Genomic DNA, 15910 nt, shown 5'->3' with positions numbered 1-15910 from the left:
CATACTCAGGCAGCTAGCCTGAGCCACTCCCCAGGCTACCCCTGGGCCACTATTTTTACTGTGCCAGCTTGAGCAGAGCTAGTCCATGTGTGTCTGCCCATGCTGGGAAGCACCCTCCCATCTGCTGTATAGACGTACTCTTGGGGTATGTCTGTATTCGAGCTGGGAGGTGTGATTCCCAACTTGCAACATGTACCAGTGCGAACTCTGCTCCAACCAGTGCCTAAAAACAGATGTGTAGCTGCAGCAGCACAGACTAGCTGCCCTGAATACATACGTAGCCTTGCTGACGGGTGTGCACTTGGGGCAGCTAACCCACCCGCACTGCTGGTGCTGCTGTGGCCGCAGCTACGTTCTGTTTTAGTGCAGTAGCTTGATGAGAGCTAGTGTGAATGTGTCTCTGACATACCCTCAAGCTCAGATTTGGGTGGGCCTAGGTGCTAATTGGGTGGGGCGTGGCCAACCTGTGGCTATGCCCTTGCTTTATTTGCAATATTTGATATTGGCAAGGAACGGGATCCACAAAGGGTCTCCAACGCCAACGAGATCCTTGAAACCTCTATTCAGCTGCTGCCTAGCCCTGGAGGTTCCCATATTCCCTAGGTGCTGGGTATGTGCAAAACTGCCTAGGGTCCTGAGCAGCTCGGTGGTACCAGGACTTATATCATCCTCAAACCCCCATGGGATTCTCAAACTAGGCATTCCCCTGCCTGTCACATCTGCAGGGCTCCAGCTGGTAGATGTTCTCGGATCACGCCTCTCAGATTGGACCTTACACAAAAGAAAACCAGGCTGCACAGATCAGGAATTTTGAGGGCTGGTTGTGCATATCCAGTAGCCCAGTGGTTAGGGCACTCACCTGGGATGTAGGTTCAAGTCCCCGCTCTTCCTGATTTAAAGTAGGGATTTGAACCCACAGCTCCCATATATCAGGTGAGTGCCCTGATCCCCAGGTTGTTCTGAGGTGGGGCTCTCTCATTCTCATGTTGAAACTGTTTCACTTTGTATAAATCATTAAATATTTATGGGGTGGAGGAGAAGCAAGAGAGTGATTCTACAGTGTGGTGGTTATGGCACTTGCTTGGGATATGGGCAACCCAAATTCAAGTCTCTGCTCCACTGAATATTTACTTATTTATACTAAGTTAAACAGCTTTAATAGGAAAGAGTGATACTAACCCACCCAGACTACTCAGGAGCCTGCTGGTTAAGGCACACATGTGGGCTGAGGGAGATCTGGGTTCAACCCTCTGCTACTAATCAGGTGGAACAGAGATTTGAAAACTCATCTCCCACATCCGAGGTAAGATAGTGGACTAGTGGATATAATACAATGGGGTAGGGGCAGTCTCTTTCCCTGTTTTTTCCCAAGAAAGGACTTACCCAGCATCAGTAGTCAACTCCAGGAGAAGGCTCATAGCTGTGAATCCTGAGTGGAGATAGGCATCTCCCTCTGGACCAGAGTCAGGCACCTAACTTCCTTTGCGGGGTGGGGCTTAGACCCTGCCCTTTTCTTTGGCATTTTCTACCGATTAGTTGACCGCTCCCCAGTCAAAATCCTGGCTACTGTGACACATTCTTAGGCCCTAACTCTTCCCCTACATTATGTGGGGAGCCTGAGCACATAACCCAGGGTTTTAGAGTTCCACTGGATAGCCAGGCACGTAAAAGGTAAGTGTTGTCATGCTTAAGTTCCTCTGTGGTCATAGCCCACAGTAGTTTTCACGATTTGTGAAAGCACCTAGAACTATTTAGACAAATGCTTATTATTATTATTATTTATTTATTATTACAGATTGAAAAAAAGCAAATAGGGAACGGTAAAAGCAATTCCAATGAAGTTACTGGGACACCTGCAAACTGTGCTTCTAGTCTGTGCTATTGTCTGTCTCACCACAGACCCTCCAACCCTTTTTTTTCCCCCCTTCTTTTTGGTGTTGGAGATGGTTGTTGTCTGTGCTCTGAAACTCCAGAAAGGGAAATACACTTGTTTTGAGGGTCAATTCATATTTGGTCTTTTATTTCCTTTTTGTATGTGTTCAGTTGATGCTCAAGAAAAGTGTCAGCTTGAAAGGCCTGGAGATCTAAATCCTCTGCCCACAGAACAAGAACAGCTCAGTTAATAACAATGCAACCTTCCTCCTCTATGTGCCATACTTGAGCTGGATGGACCATTGTTAGTGGTGGGAACTGTGCTCAAGTACTCCAAAGAGCAGCACTGTATAAAAAAACCCAGGTAAGTGATTTCATTTTCCAGTGCCCATTCAGTACTTGGTTTCTTGGCTGAGGCTGCCAGTGAAGGTACCATTTAGTGCCAGTATAAAGTCTGATAGGGCTGAGACGGTTTATATCATACAGACAACCAAACAGTCATCAGAACTTAGGTCTATTTTGAAAGGTGGTTCTTTTGAATGCTATTGAATGATCTTTGTTGATAGAATGAGTGTCTTAAGTTCTACTTCTGTAGTTCCTGATCAGTGTGAGTTTACTTATTTATTACTTGGATTATGGTAGGACCTAGAGGTCCAAATCAGGGTCTGGCACCCACATTGTGCTAGGTGGTGTACAAACTCTTGTTGCTTCTTTAAAACTTCAGCTGTTCTTTACTACATTGTGTAATAAGTACAGATGGACACAACCTATGAAGTTTGGTTCCTGAGCCAAATCGTGACAATGTTCAGGGATGTTTGACGCTGGAGATTTGGTTTGAGCCTGTCTTTATAAGTCAATAGCATCTTACTTGCTTCTTTCTTTCTTCATAGTTGTTTGTACAGACTGTGGAATGATTTACAATCTTTTCCTCTCCGTGAAATCTGTTGCATCCAGAGGACACTGTTAGCATGTTGTTACTTCCTCATAGGGGAAGGAAAGAACTTTATACTGACAGCATGTTAGTCACAGTGGTTACTAGTATTTTCCAGTTCTGATGTGCTGTGAATCAACAAAAAGTGTTGGAAGAAAAGTGGGTGACTGCAGAAGGACTGCTTGCTTGAGTACAGCTAAGTAGGTATGTACGTGTTTGCGGGATAAGGGCACAGAAGTGTTTATAACTGTGGATTGCCTCTTACAGTATTACACCATTAAAGTATAAAAAAATCTTTGGCTTTAACTTTCTTGGAAGATGTATGGAAGGAAAGAGTTAACCTTGTGTGCTTATAGAAGGATGTGCAGTATGAATCCATCTGCATATCATGTTTGGGAGTAAAGACTGGGTGGCTATCTGATGATAAAGCTTACTGCCACAAGGTGGTATATTTTAAACATGTTACAGAGCTTACTGCTCTGATGTTGCATCTGCACTGCATAAAGTAGCTTTGCTTTTCATTTGAGATAGACCCAGGTTCTGTGCTGCATTTCCTCAGCATTTGGGGTATTTGGGCCCATCTCTCTCTCTCTCATTGCTTTTTCAATGGAAATGCAGCATTATGCCAACACATCTTTTTCATGGGCCAAGGAGCCAGAGCCTCAACTTTCATTGACTTCAAGTGCATTTGATGATAGCACTTTACAGGATTGGGCTTAGGTTACTAATATTGCTCCTCCTACAGTTTGTTGTATTCTTCTCTGAAAAACTTGTCCAGTAGATAGGGGTTGAGAGCAGAAGGCAGAGAGGACAGATCATATGTTTGTTCCTTCAGAGCACAAAAAGCTAGCATCCTCAGGTCCAAAAAGTAAATTGTTTAATTATACACTTGCCTTCATCAGTACATAGACACAATGTGGAAAAACACCGCATGTGGAGCAGCAATGTCTGTAGAGGTGAGGGCACCTATTTCTGGAATATGTACAAGGAGCTTTGTGTTACACAATCTGATTAAAGGCCTAGTAATTTAATCTTTGCACGTGTATAGCATCCTGAACAGAGGATCTCAAAACTCACAAGTTTAGGCAAACCTCACAAAGTCTTGCTTAAGGCTTTAAAAGCGTCCTTATGGATTTCTGCCTTGAGTCTCAGGAAGTATATGTTCTATCTAAAATGGCAGTCGCCTCCCCCTGCTGCCACTGGGTACTGAAGCCAGCGGGTCCAACTCAGCAAAATAACTGCTATGTCCCTTTCACCTTTGTAGATTAAAGGGAGGTTGCCCAGGAAAGATGGCCACCATGTCCCAAGTTTCCAAGGGAACTGAAGCCAGGCTTCCCTCAGGAACAGTGGTAGGCCTTTTAGTTACCATGAAGAGGCCAGGAAAATGAAGAGGTAGAGAAGGAAGGAAGTGGGGGAGAGCTGAAAATGAGACAGGAAACTGAGTATTTAGGAAGAGTGAAGGAATCAGGAGGCTGACTGAAGGGGAGAGAGTGCTATGGAGTGTGAAGCAAGAGGGTGATGAAGGGGATCCAGTTTTTTGACACAATTGCAGTGTTGCCAACTGCAGACATTAGAAAGCCAAGAATCAGTCCTGTCCCTTGCCTCTATTTTCCACACCGTGTTAATGAGATTTAAAAAAAACAAATTGTTGGGTTCTTTTTATTTGATTTCTGGTTTTTGAGTCTTGAGGGATACCTATGGAAAGCCAGTGTAGGGAGTGGAGTAGGGTTGATGTGCTTGCAATAGGCAATGTTGCTGAAGAGATGTTGACAGAAAGCACCCCTGTGTTCACAGCCTATCCACTATTGTAATAATTTTTGTACAAAATATGACTTGTGAGTTATCAATTGAAAACAAATAACTCACTGGTCAATAAGATCATAGTGAAATGTAAGTAGCACTATTGTATCTAAAGTTATAAAATTCCCCTGTATGATGTTCATAGCACATATTCATTCAGGATACTTCTGCCTGTATGGTTTTGAAGAAATGTGTATTTACCTCAATTTACATCTAATCAGTAAACAGGATCCTCAAGACAGCAGGGAAAAGAGCTGGCAGGAGAAGCAAGGAGCTTCCTTCACCACCAAACTCCATATCACCTTTTTTACTGTTTGAATAATCTTTGCTTTGCTCAGAAGAATCCACTTCAAAGGTTAACTGGACTATAAAAGAAAGGGTCTGAAAACCCCAAGCTGTCTCTCTCTCTTTCACCTGCAAAGACGAAGGAACCAACCCTTTGACTTTGAGGGAGATCCTGATCTGCCAATTTGTTCAGCCTTATTACTGGGAACATGTGGAAAGGATTTTACCTTGAACCAAGTCTAGCCTGTTAAACTTTAGCTACTAGAAAGTGTTTTGTCTTTATTTCTGTTGTAACCATTTCTGACTTTAAGACCTGCTACTTCAATTCACTTAAAACCCTATCTTCTTTTGTTTGTTTTATCCTTTAATTTAAACCAATCCAGGGCTATGTTTAAACTAAACTGTTCAGTAACTCGAGTTAAAGAAGCAGATTGTTTACTATTGACCTTTTACAGGGGCAATAGACCTTTAATATCTGAACTGTCAGGAGATGGCTGGACAGTGCAGAACACATGTTTTTGGGAAAATTTGGGACTGGAAGTGTGGGGGGGTCACCCTGCAAATAGTAACCAAGGCTGGTGGAAGCCAGTGTGTGACTGGAGTGTTGCTGATAGGCTGTTGGGTCAGAGCTGCTGGACCAGGGCTATGGCTATCCACAGACACTCAGTGTGTGCCTTGCTGGCTGGTCAGCTGTTTGTGAGCAGCTCAGGTTGGGAGCTAAAAGAGCAAAACTTTGTGAGGCACCCAGGTTGCAGGGCAGGTGGTGACACCCGCTCCCTGATCTGGATTGCACCCCAGAATGTGAAACGTGCTGCTGTGTTCTGCCGTAGTTAGATTTTCCGAAGTGCTAAAGGTTTCTTACCCTGGTGGATTGCACTGGCGTAGGCCAGGTAAGAGGTGATATAACACATAACCAAGGCCAGGTCATTGTCTTCCAGTATGGAATGGAGTCTCCTAGTCAACTGGAGATAATAGAAGCATCTGGGAGTAACGCTTCATATGTGAAAGTTTTGTGTCAGTGAAGACTACAGGCATATTCCTAAACTATGGACTGACTTGACCAATTCTGGGTGCATGTCTTCAACAAAAGGTGACTGCAAATTTTTCAAAATGCTCTGGCCACTGGCATCACCTCCGTCTTGCTCAGGTTCAGCTTCAACCAGCTGTTGTTTGTCCATGAGCTGCTCTCATCCAAGTAGTACAATTGTATGTGGTGACGGTTTGGTGATGACACATGGCTCTACCTTACTGCCCCTTGACTTCATGGCACTTGAATTCATGTAATCTGACCAGCAGACATTCCAAACCCATGAAAAAAACTTAGAAATTGGGCTTGTTTTTGGCTTAATTGGCTTGTGAGTTTCTTGTTAGCTAGTTTTTGGCTTGTTTGGCTTGTAGCTTGTTGCTTCTTTTTTTTTATCAGCTCCCGGCAGGCAGGGGCAGGGAGAGGCAAGAAGGGGCAAGGACGGGAGAGAGTCAGGGGTGCACAGTGGGCCCACCACAGTCCCAGACTGCATGCCGGGGGGATCTAGTCCCATAGAGTGTTGGGGTTCTTAGGGACTGGCTTGTTTTGGCCTTATTTTGAAATGGGATTAGCATCATTTTTGGCTTATTGTGAAAGTCGGGGTGCTTATTTACCACGTGAACATTGGCAGCTGTGCTGACCAGTCCACATAGTGGCTGCATGTAGATGTTGATAAGGATCAGAGAGAGAATTGATCCTTGTAGGACTACACCAATGGGGACAGGGGGGTGTCTAATGATGGAGGTGCAGTTTCCCTCTGCTGATGTTGCTTACAAGGGTGCCAGTTGTGATGATGCTTTTACTGATTTGGTGACATGTTCAGTAGCAACTGACCTGAGATCAACAAACACACTGGAGCACATGCAGGTTTGAATTTCATACCTGGTTCTTGCTATCTGTGTAATAGATTTAGGGACAATTTCCTGGTGCAAGTGCTAGGGGAGCCAACTAGGGGGAGCGCTTTTCTTGACCTGCTGCTCACAAACCGGGTAGAATTAGTGGGGGAAGCAAAAGTGGATGGGAAACTGGGAGGCAGTGACCATGAGTTGGTTGAGTTCAGGATCCTGACGCAGGGAAGAAAGGTAAGCAGCAGGATACGGACCCTGGACTTCAGGAAAGCAGACTTTGACTCCCTCAGGGAACAGATGGCCAGGATCCCCTGGGGGACTAACATGAAAGGGAAGGGAGTCCAGGAGAGCTGGCTGTATTTCAAGGAATCCCTGTTGAGGTTACAGGGACAAACCATCCCGATGAGTCGAAAGAATAGTAAATATGGCAGGCGACCAGCTTGGCTTAATGGTGAAATCCTAGCGGATCTTAAACATAAAAAAGAAGCTTACAAGAAGTGGAAGGTTGGACATATGACCAGGGAAGAGTATAAAAATATTGCTCGGGCATGTAGGAAAGATATCAGGAGGGCCAAATCGCACCTGGAGCTGCAGCTAGCAAGAGATGTCAAGAGTAACAAGAAGGGTTTCTTCAGGTATGTTGGCAACAAGAAGAAAGCCAAGGAAAGTGTGGGCCCCTTACTGAATGAGGGAGGCAAGCTAGTGACAGAGGATGTGGAAAAAGCTAATGTACTCAATGCTTTTTTTGCCTCTGTTTTCACTAACAAGGTCAGCTCCCAGACTGCTGTGCTGGGCATCACAAAATGGGGAAGAGATGGCCAGCCCTCTGTAGAGATAGAGGTGGTTAGGGACTATTTAGAAAAGCTGGACGTGCACAAGTCCATGGGGCCGGACGAATTGCATCCGAGAGTGCTGAAGGAATTGGCGGCTGTGATTGCAGAGCCCTTGGCCATTATCTTTGAAAACTCGTGGCGAACGGGGGAAGTCCCGGATGACTGGAAAAAGGCTAATGTAGTGCCCATCTTTAAAAAAGGGAAGAAGGAGGATCCTGGGAATTACAGGCCAGTCAGCCTCACCTCAGTTCCTGGAAAAATCATGGAGCAGGTCCTCAAAGAATCAATCCTGAAGCACTTAGAGGAGAGGAAAGTGATCAGGAACAGTCAGCATGGATTCACCAAGGGAAGGTCATGCCTGACTAATCTAATCGCCTTTTATGATGAGATTACTGGTTCTGTGGATGAAGGGAAAGCAGTGGATGTATTGTTTCTTGACTTTAGCAAAGCTTTTGACACGGTCTCCCACAGCATTCTTGTCAGCAAGTTAAGGAAGTATGGGCCGGATGAATGCACTATAAGGTGGGTAGAAAGCTGGCTAGATTGTCGGGCTCAACGGGTAGTGATCAATGGCTCCATGTCTAGTTGGCAGCTGGTGTCAAGTGGAGTGCCCCAGGGGTCGGTCCTGGGGCCCGTTTTGTTCAATATCTTCATAAATGATCTGGAGGATGGTGTGGATTGCACTCTCAGCAAATTTGCGGATGATACTAAACTGGGAGGAGTGGTAGATACGCTGGAGGGGAGGGATAGGATACAGAAGGACCTAGACAAATTGGAGGATTGGGCCAAAAGAAATCTAATGAGGTTCAATAAGGATAAGTGCAGGGTCCTGCACTTAGGATGGAAGAATCCAATGCACCGCTACAGACTAGGGACCGAATGGCTCGGCAGCAGTTCTGCGGAAAAGGACCTAGGGGTGACAGTGGACGAGAAGCTGGATATGAGTCAGCAGTGTGCCCTTGTTGCCAAGAAGGCCAATGGCATTTTGGAATGTATAAGTAGGGGCATAGCGAGCAGATCGAGGGACGTGATCGTTCCCCTCTATTCGACACTGGTGAGGCCTCATCTGGAGTACTGTGTCCAGTTTTGGGCCCCACACTACAAGAAGGATGTGGATAAATTGGAAAGAGTACAGCGAAGGGCAACAAAAATGATTAGGGGTCTAGAGCACATGACTTATGAGGAGAGGCTGAGGGAGCTGGGATTGTTTAGTCTGCAGAAGAGAAGAATGAGGGGGGATTTGATAGCTGCTTTCAACTACCTGAAAGGGGGTTTCAAAGAGGATGGCTCTAGACTGTTCTCAATGGTAGCAGATGACAGAACGAGGAGTAATGGTCTCAAGTTGCAATGGGGGAGGTTTAGATTGGATATTAGGAAAAACTTTTTCACTAAGAGGGTGGTGAAACACTGGAATGCGTTACCTAGGGAGGTGGTAGAATCTCCTTCCTTAGAGGTTTTTAAGGTCAGGCTTGACAAAGCCCTGGCTAGGATGATTTAACTGGGACTTGGTCCTGCTTTGAGCAGGGGGTTGGACTAGATGACCTTCTGGGGTCCCTTCCAACCCTGATATTCTATGATTCTATGATTCTATGATAGATAACATGGACCACAAAATATGGAATGGCATATGTATTTCTTAGTAAGATGTGAAGTAATAAAATGGGGGTAAATTTTTGAAAAATGACTTAGGAGCTTAAGTCTCATTTTCAGAAGTTTTTTAGGCACTTAAAAGACCAAGTCTCAGTCTCTTTAGAAAATGGGGCTTAGGCTCCTAAGTCATTTAGGTACTTTTGAAAATTTCACCTGGTAAAATCTATGTTAAAAAAAAAAAAAACAACAACCCTCCTAGATTCTTTATGTTGCTTTGCTGCTTGATGTCAAATAAATATTTGTTCATTTATGCTATCTAAAACAGGCTTTTTAAAGAAGACATTACTGATTTCTGGCCCAAATTAATCTGTAAACGGATTGTGAAAAAGTAGATACGTATACAGTAAAGCCCACCAAGGCAGCTTTACCTTGTATGATCCTGACCTTGGCAGCATTTCCGGTCTCATAACTTCACAAGGATAAGATGTTCTTTAGCACCACGGTACCAAGTCCAAACAAGTATTTTTCCAGTGTCAGATGTACATGTGTTACCATTCCATCTATTTTGTCTAGTACAACTGTACTTATGAGGCCAGGAAAAGCTCTCAGTCACCCTTTGTGAATGTTTGGCCCTGGTACAAGTTACCTCAAAAGAGAGCTCCTGCATAAGATCTTGAGGTGGTTTCTGTGTAAGAATATCTTTACACTCTATAATTCTTCTCTCCTAACAGTGGTTTCATTATAGACACCTTCCAAATCTTGAAGGCATAGTGATAAAGTCCAGAAAAAGCTTCAAAAACGAAGTGCCATAATCTAAACAACAAAGATAGAACTGATAGCATGGCGATGGTAAATGTATGCAGTATTGTCAACCCCAAGCATTCAAAAATCATGAGTTGGGCCCCAAACACCATAAGATCACCATACGCCTTCAGGGTGCACACCTGTCATGTTTTCAAGCTTCTCTGCACAACCAGGGATAGAAATTGTGGGTGGGGGGGGAGAGTGTTTCTTTTTGTAATGAAAGCTGAGAGTCTCACAATCACATGACTCAGAGATGTGGGGCATCAAGAAAAATACAAATATCATAAGACTCATGATTTCACCATGAGTTGGCAACAGTGTATCTCGAATAAACTGCCAGTGCAGATGATTGAAATGACTGGGCCAAAGATTCCTAGTGAGTCAATGGTAGAAGTATGAATAGCATGCATGAACCCTGTTTTCCAGTCCCCTTTTCTAATGGTATTAGATGGCAGTGCCTAAATGTTCAAGAGATTGTGTGGTTTAGAGACGAGAGGGGTTATGGGATAGAATAAAGCTGAAGAAAAGGACAAGACAGTCTTTTTCTGCTCCTAAAAATGTCTTAGCTGGGGTTGATTGAGATGACCATTTTGGCAGATGACCATCCAACTGGTGTTCCTTGTTATCCTTTTCCCCTCCCTGGTACATGTGCCATTGGTCCCAGCAGTGCAGGAGTGAGTTCATCTAGCACTACAGATTCAGCAGGTAAATTGTGCCTAATAGTCTTTTGTTTGTGGATCTGTTTGTGAACTTGTGGATCCTGTTGCATGTTAAAAGAGGAAGGGAAATCAGCTGAAAATCATCTCCGAGCTTAGGATTTAAAGATGACAAGGAATAGGAAATGTCAAAACTTTGCCTGTCACAGCAATTAAGTCCAGTACTCTGCTTCCAGCAAATAGCCATTACCTGATTCTTCAGTATCTTGTGAATCCCCTCTCCGTAATGCACATGGCCAGTTATGCAATGCTATATGCAGGCTCAGAGGAAAGGTAGTTGTTATAATTTGTTAGCTATTATTTGTATTGTGGTAGCACCCAGGCACCCAGTCATGGACCAGGACCCCCATTGTGCTAGGTGATGTACCATAGGGAAAAAAAGCCATTCCCACCTTGTTCCTTTCTGTGCTTTGTAGAAAACCAAGGTCTACTTTGAACAATGGGATTTGGTTGCCCAGTGCAGTGCACCGTGAGACCAAGGACATAGAAGTAGGGACAGCCCACATCCTCATACTGTGGAGATCTGGATTCTACACGTGCGTAGCAGAGCTTGTAGGGTCCTTGCCCTCCAATGGAAGGCCCGGAGTCAGCAAGGAACTTAAGCATGAGCCTAACTTTTAAACCTGAGTATTTCCATTGCAGCTGATAGGACTGCTCACATGATTTAAGTTAGACATGAATTTAAGAACCTTGGTAAATCAAGTGTAGTCTGGGGATGGATGCAACTTGAGCCACTGAATGGTGGTAGTCACTCAAGTCCCCAGTATACCCATTGCCTCATTCACAAGTGGACAGGGCTAATAAGGGGTGGGCCGTGAGTGCAGAACAAGTGCTTAGCTGTGATATCCATTCTTGGAACCTACTCCTGCTACAAGACTGCTATAACATGGTAAAAAGAAAAGGAGTACTTGTGGCACCTTAGAGACTAACAAATTTATTAGAGCATAAGCTTTCGTGAGCTACAGCTCACTTCATCGGATGCATTTGGTGGAAAAAACAGAGGAGAGATTTATATACACACACACACAGAGAACATGAAACAATGGGTTTATCATACACACTGTAAGGAGAGTGATCACTTCAGATAAGCCATCACCCACAGCAGGGGGGGGAAAGGAGGAAAACCTTCCATGGTGACAAGCAGGTAGGCTAATTCCAGCAGTTAACACGAATATCAGAGGAACAGTGGGGGGTGGGGTGGGGGGGAGAAATACCATGGGGAAATAGTTTTACTTTGGGTAATGACTCATCCATTCCCAGTCTCTATTCAAGCCTAAGTTAATTGTATCCAGTTTGCAAATTAATTCCAATTCAGCAGTCTCTCGTTGGAGTCTGTTTTTGAAGCTTTTTTGTTGAAGTATAGCCACTCTTAGGTCTGTGATCGAGTGACCAGAGAGATTGAAGTGTTCTCCAACTGGTTTTTGAATGTTATAATTCTTGACGTCTGATTTGTGTCCATTCATTCTTTTACGTAGAGACTGTCCAGTTTGGCCAATGTACATGGCAGAGGGGCATTGCTGGCACATGATGGCATATATCACATTGGTAGATGCGCAGGTGAACGAGCCTCTGATAGTGTGGCTGATGTGATTAGGCCCTATGATGGTATCCCCTGAATAGATATGTGGACAGAGTTGGCAACGGGCTTTGTTGCAAGGATAGGTTCCTGGGTTAGTGGTTCTGTTGTGTGGTGTGTGGTTGCTGGTGAGTATTTGCTTCAGATTGGGGGGCTGTCTGTAAGCAAGGACTGGTCTATCTCCCAAGATCTGAGAGAGCAATGGCTCGTCCTTCAGGATAGGTTGTAGATCCTTGATGATGCGTTGGAGAGGTTTTAGTTGGGGGCTGAAGGTGATGGCTAGTGGCGTTCTGTTGTTTTCTTTGTTGGGCCTGTCCTGTAGTAGGTGACTTCTGGGTACTCTTCTGGCTCTGTCAATCTGTTTCTTCACTTCAGCAGGTGGGTATTGTAGTTGTAGGAATGCATGATAGAGATCTTGTAGGTGTTTGTCTCTGTCTGAGGGGTTGGAGCAAATGCGGTTATATCGTAGCGCTTGGCTGTAGACAATGGATCGAGTGGTATGATCTGGATGAAAGCTAGAGGCATGTAGGTAGGAATAGCGGTCAGTAGGTTTCCGATATAGGGTGGTGTTTATGTGACCATCGCTTATTAGCACCGTAGTGTCCAGGAAGTGGATCTCTTGTGTGGACTGGTCCAGGCTGAGGTTGATGGTGGGATGGAAATTGTTGAAATCATGGTGGAATTCCTCAAGAGCTTCTTTTCCATGGGTCCAGATGATGAAGATGTCATCAATGTAGCGCAAGTAGAGTAGGGGCATTAGGGAACGAGAGCTGAGGAAGCGTTGTTCTAAGTCAGCCATAAAAATGTTGGCATACGCTTCCTCAGCTCTCGTCCCCTAATGCCCCTACTCTACTTGCGCTACATTGATGACATCTTCATCATCTGGACCCATGGAAAAGAAGCTCTTGAGGAATTCCACCATGATTTCAACAATTTCCATCCCACCATCAACCTCAGCCTGGACCAGTCCACACAAGAGATCCACTTCCTGGACACTACGGTGCTAATAAGCGATGGTCACATAAACACCACCCTATATCGGAAACCTACTGACCGCTATTCCTACCTACATGCCTCTAGCTTTCATCCAGATCATACCACTCGATCCATTGTCTACAGCCAAGCGCTACGATATAACCGCATTTGCTCCAACCCCTCAGACAGAGACAAACACCTACAAGATCTCTATCATGCATTCCTACAACTACAATACCCACCTGCTGAAGTGAAGAAACAGATTGACAGAGCCAGAAGAGTACCCAGAAGTCACCTACTACAGGACAGGCCCAACAAAGAAAACAACAGAACGCCACTAGCCATCACCTTCAGCCCCCAACTAAAACCTCTCCAACGCATCATCAAGGATCTACAACCTATCCTGAAGGACGAGCCATTGCTCTCTCAGATCTTGGGAGATAGACCAGTCCTTGCTTACAGACAGCCCCCCAATCTGAAGCAAATACTCACCAGCAACCACACACCACACAACAGAACCACTAACCCAGGAACCTATCCTTGCAACAAAGCCCGTTGCCAACTCTGTCCACATATCTATTCAGGGGATACCATCATAGGGCCTAATCACATCAGCCACACTATCAGAGGCTCGTTCACCTGCGCATCTACCAATGTGATATATGCCATCATGTGCCAGCAATGCCCCTCTGCCATGTACATTGGCCAAACTGGACAGTCTCTACGTAAAAGAATGAATGGACACAAATCAGACGTCAAGAATTATAACATTCAAAAACCAGTTGGAGAACACTTCAATCTCTCTGGTCACTCGATCACAGACCTAAGAGTGGCTATACTTCAACAAAAAAGCTTCAAAAACAGACTCCAACGAGAGACTGCTGAATTGGAATTAATTTGCAAACTGGATACAATTAACTTAGGCTTGAATAGAGACTGGGAATGGATGAGTCATTACACAAAGTAAAACTATTTCCCCATGGTATTTCTCCCCCCCACCCCACCCCCCACTGTTCCTCTGATATTCGTGTTAACTGCTGGAATTAGCCTACCTGCTTGTCACCATGGAAGGTTTTCCTCCTTTCCCCCCCCTGCTGTGGGTGATGGCTTATCTGAAGTGATCACTCTCCTTACAGTTTTCAGAGTAGCAGCCGTGTTAGTCTGTATTCTCAAAAAGAAAAGGAGTACTTGTGGCACCTTAGAGACTAACAAATTTATTAGAGCATAAGCTTTCGTGAGCTACAGCTCACTTCACTTGAAATGCATCCGATGAAGTGAGCTGTAGCTCACGAAAGCTTATGCTCTAATAAATTTGTTAGTCTCTAAGGTGCCACAAGTACTCCTTTTCTCCTTACAGTGTGTATGATAAACCCATTGTTTCATGTTCTCTGTGTGTGTGTGTATATAAATCTCTCCTCTGTTTTTTCCACCAAATGCATCCGATGAAGTGAGCTGTAGCTCACGAAAGCTTATGCTCTAATAAATTTGTTAGTCTCTAAGGTGCCACAAGTCCTCCTTTTCTTTTTGCGAATACAGACTAACACGGCTGCTACTCTGAAACCTATAACATGGTAGTTACACAACAGGACTCTTGTTAGAATCATTGGACTGGAAAGGACCTTGAGAGGCCATCTAGTCCAGTCCCCTGCACTCATGGCAGAACTAAGTATTATCTAGACAGGTGTTTGTTTTACCAGCTCTTAACAATCTCTAATGATGGACATTCTACAACCTCCCTAGGCAATTTATTCCAGTGCTTAACCACCCTGACAGTTAGGAAGTTTTTCCTAATGTCCAACCTAAATTTCCCTTGCTGCAATTTATGCCCATTGCTTCTTGTCCTATCTTCAGATGTTACGAAGAACAAATTCTTCTCCCTCCTCCTTGTAACAACCCTTTATGTACTTGAAAACTGTTATATGTCACCTCTCAGTCTTCTCTTTTCCAGACTAAACAAAACCAGTTTTTTCAATCTTTCCTCATAGGTCATGTTTTCTCGACCTTTAATCATTTTTGTTGCTCTTCTCTGGACTTTCTCCAGTTTGTCCACATCCTTCCTGAAATGTGGCAACCAGAACTGGACACAATACTCCAGCTGAGGCCTAATCAGAGCGGAGTAGAGCGGAAGAATTACTTCTCATGTCTTGTTTACAACATTCCTGCTAATACATCCTAGAATTATGTTAACTTTTTTTTGCAAGTGTTACACAGTTGACCAATATTTAGCTTGTGGTCTACTATGACTCCCAAATCGCTTTCCTCAGTACTCCTTCCTAGGCAGACATTTCCCATTTTGAACGTGTCAACTGATTGTTCCTTCCTAAGTGGAATACTTTGCATTCATCCTATTTACTTCAGACCATTTATCCAGTTTGTCCAGATCATTTTGCATTTTAATCCTATCCTCCAAAGCACTTGCAACCCTCCCAACTTGATATCATTCACAAACTTTATAAGTGTACTCTCTATGCCATTATCTAAATCATTGATGAAGATATTAAACAGAACCAGACCCAGAACTGATCCCTGTGGGACCCCATTCATTATGCTTTTCCAGCATGACTGTGAACTACTGATAACTACTCTCTGGGAACGGTTTTCCAACCAGTTATGCACCCACATTATAGTAGCTCCATCTAGGTTGCATTTCTCTAGT

This window comes from Dermochelys coriacea, chromosome 5 (assembly GCF_009764565.3).
Source record: "Dermochelys coriacea isolate rDerCor1 chromosome 5, rDerCor1.pri.v4, whole genome shotgun sequence".
Classification (NCBI taxonomy): domain Eukaryota; kingdom Metazoa; phylum Chordata; order Testudines; family Dermochelyidae; genus Dermochelys; species Dermochelys coriacea.
Note: the sequence above shows the minus strand (reverse complement) of the source record.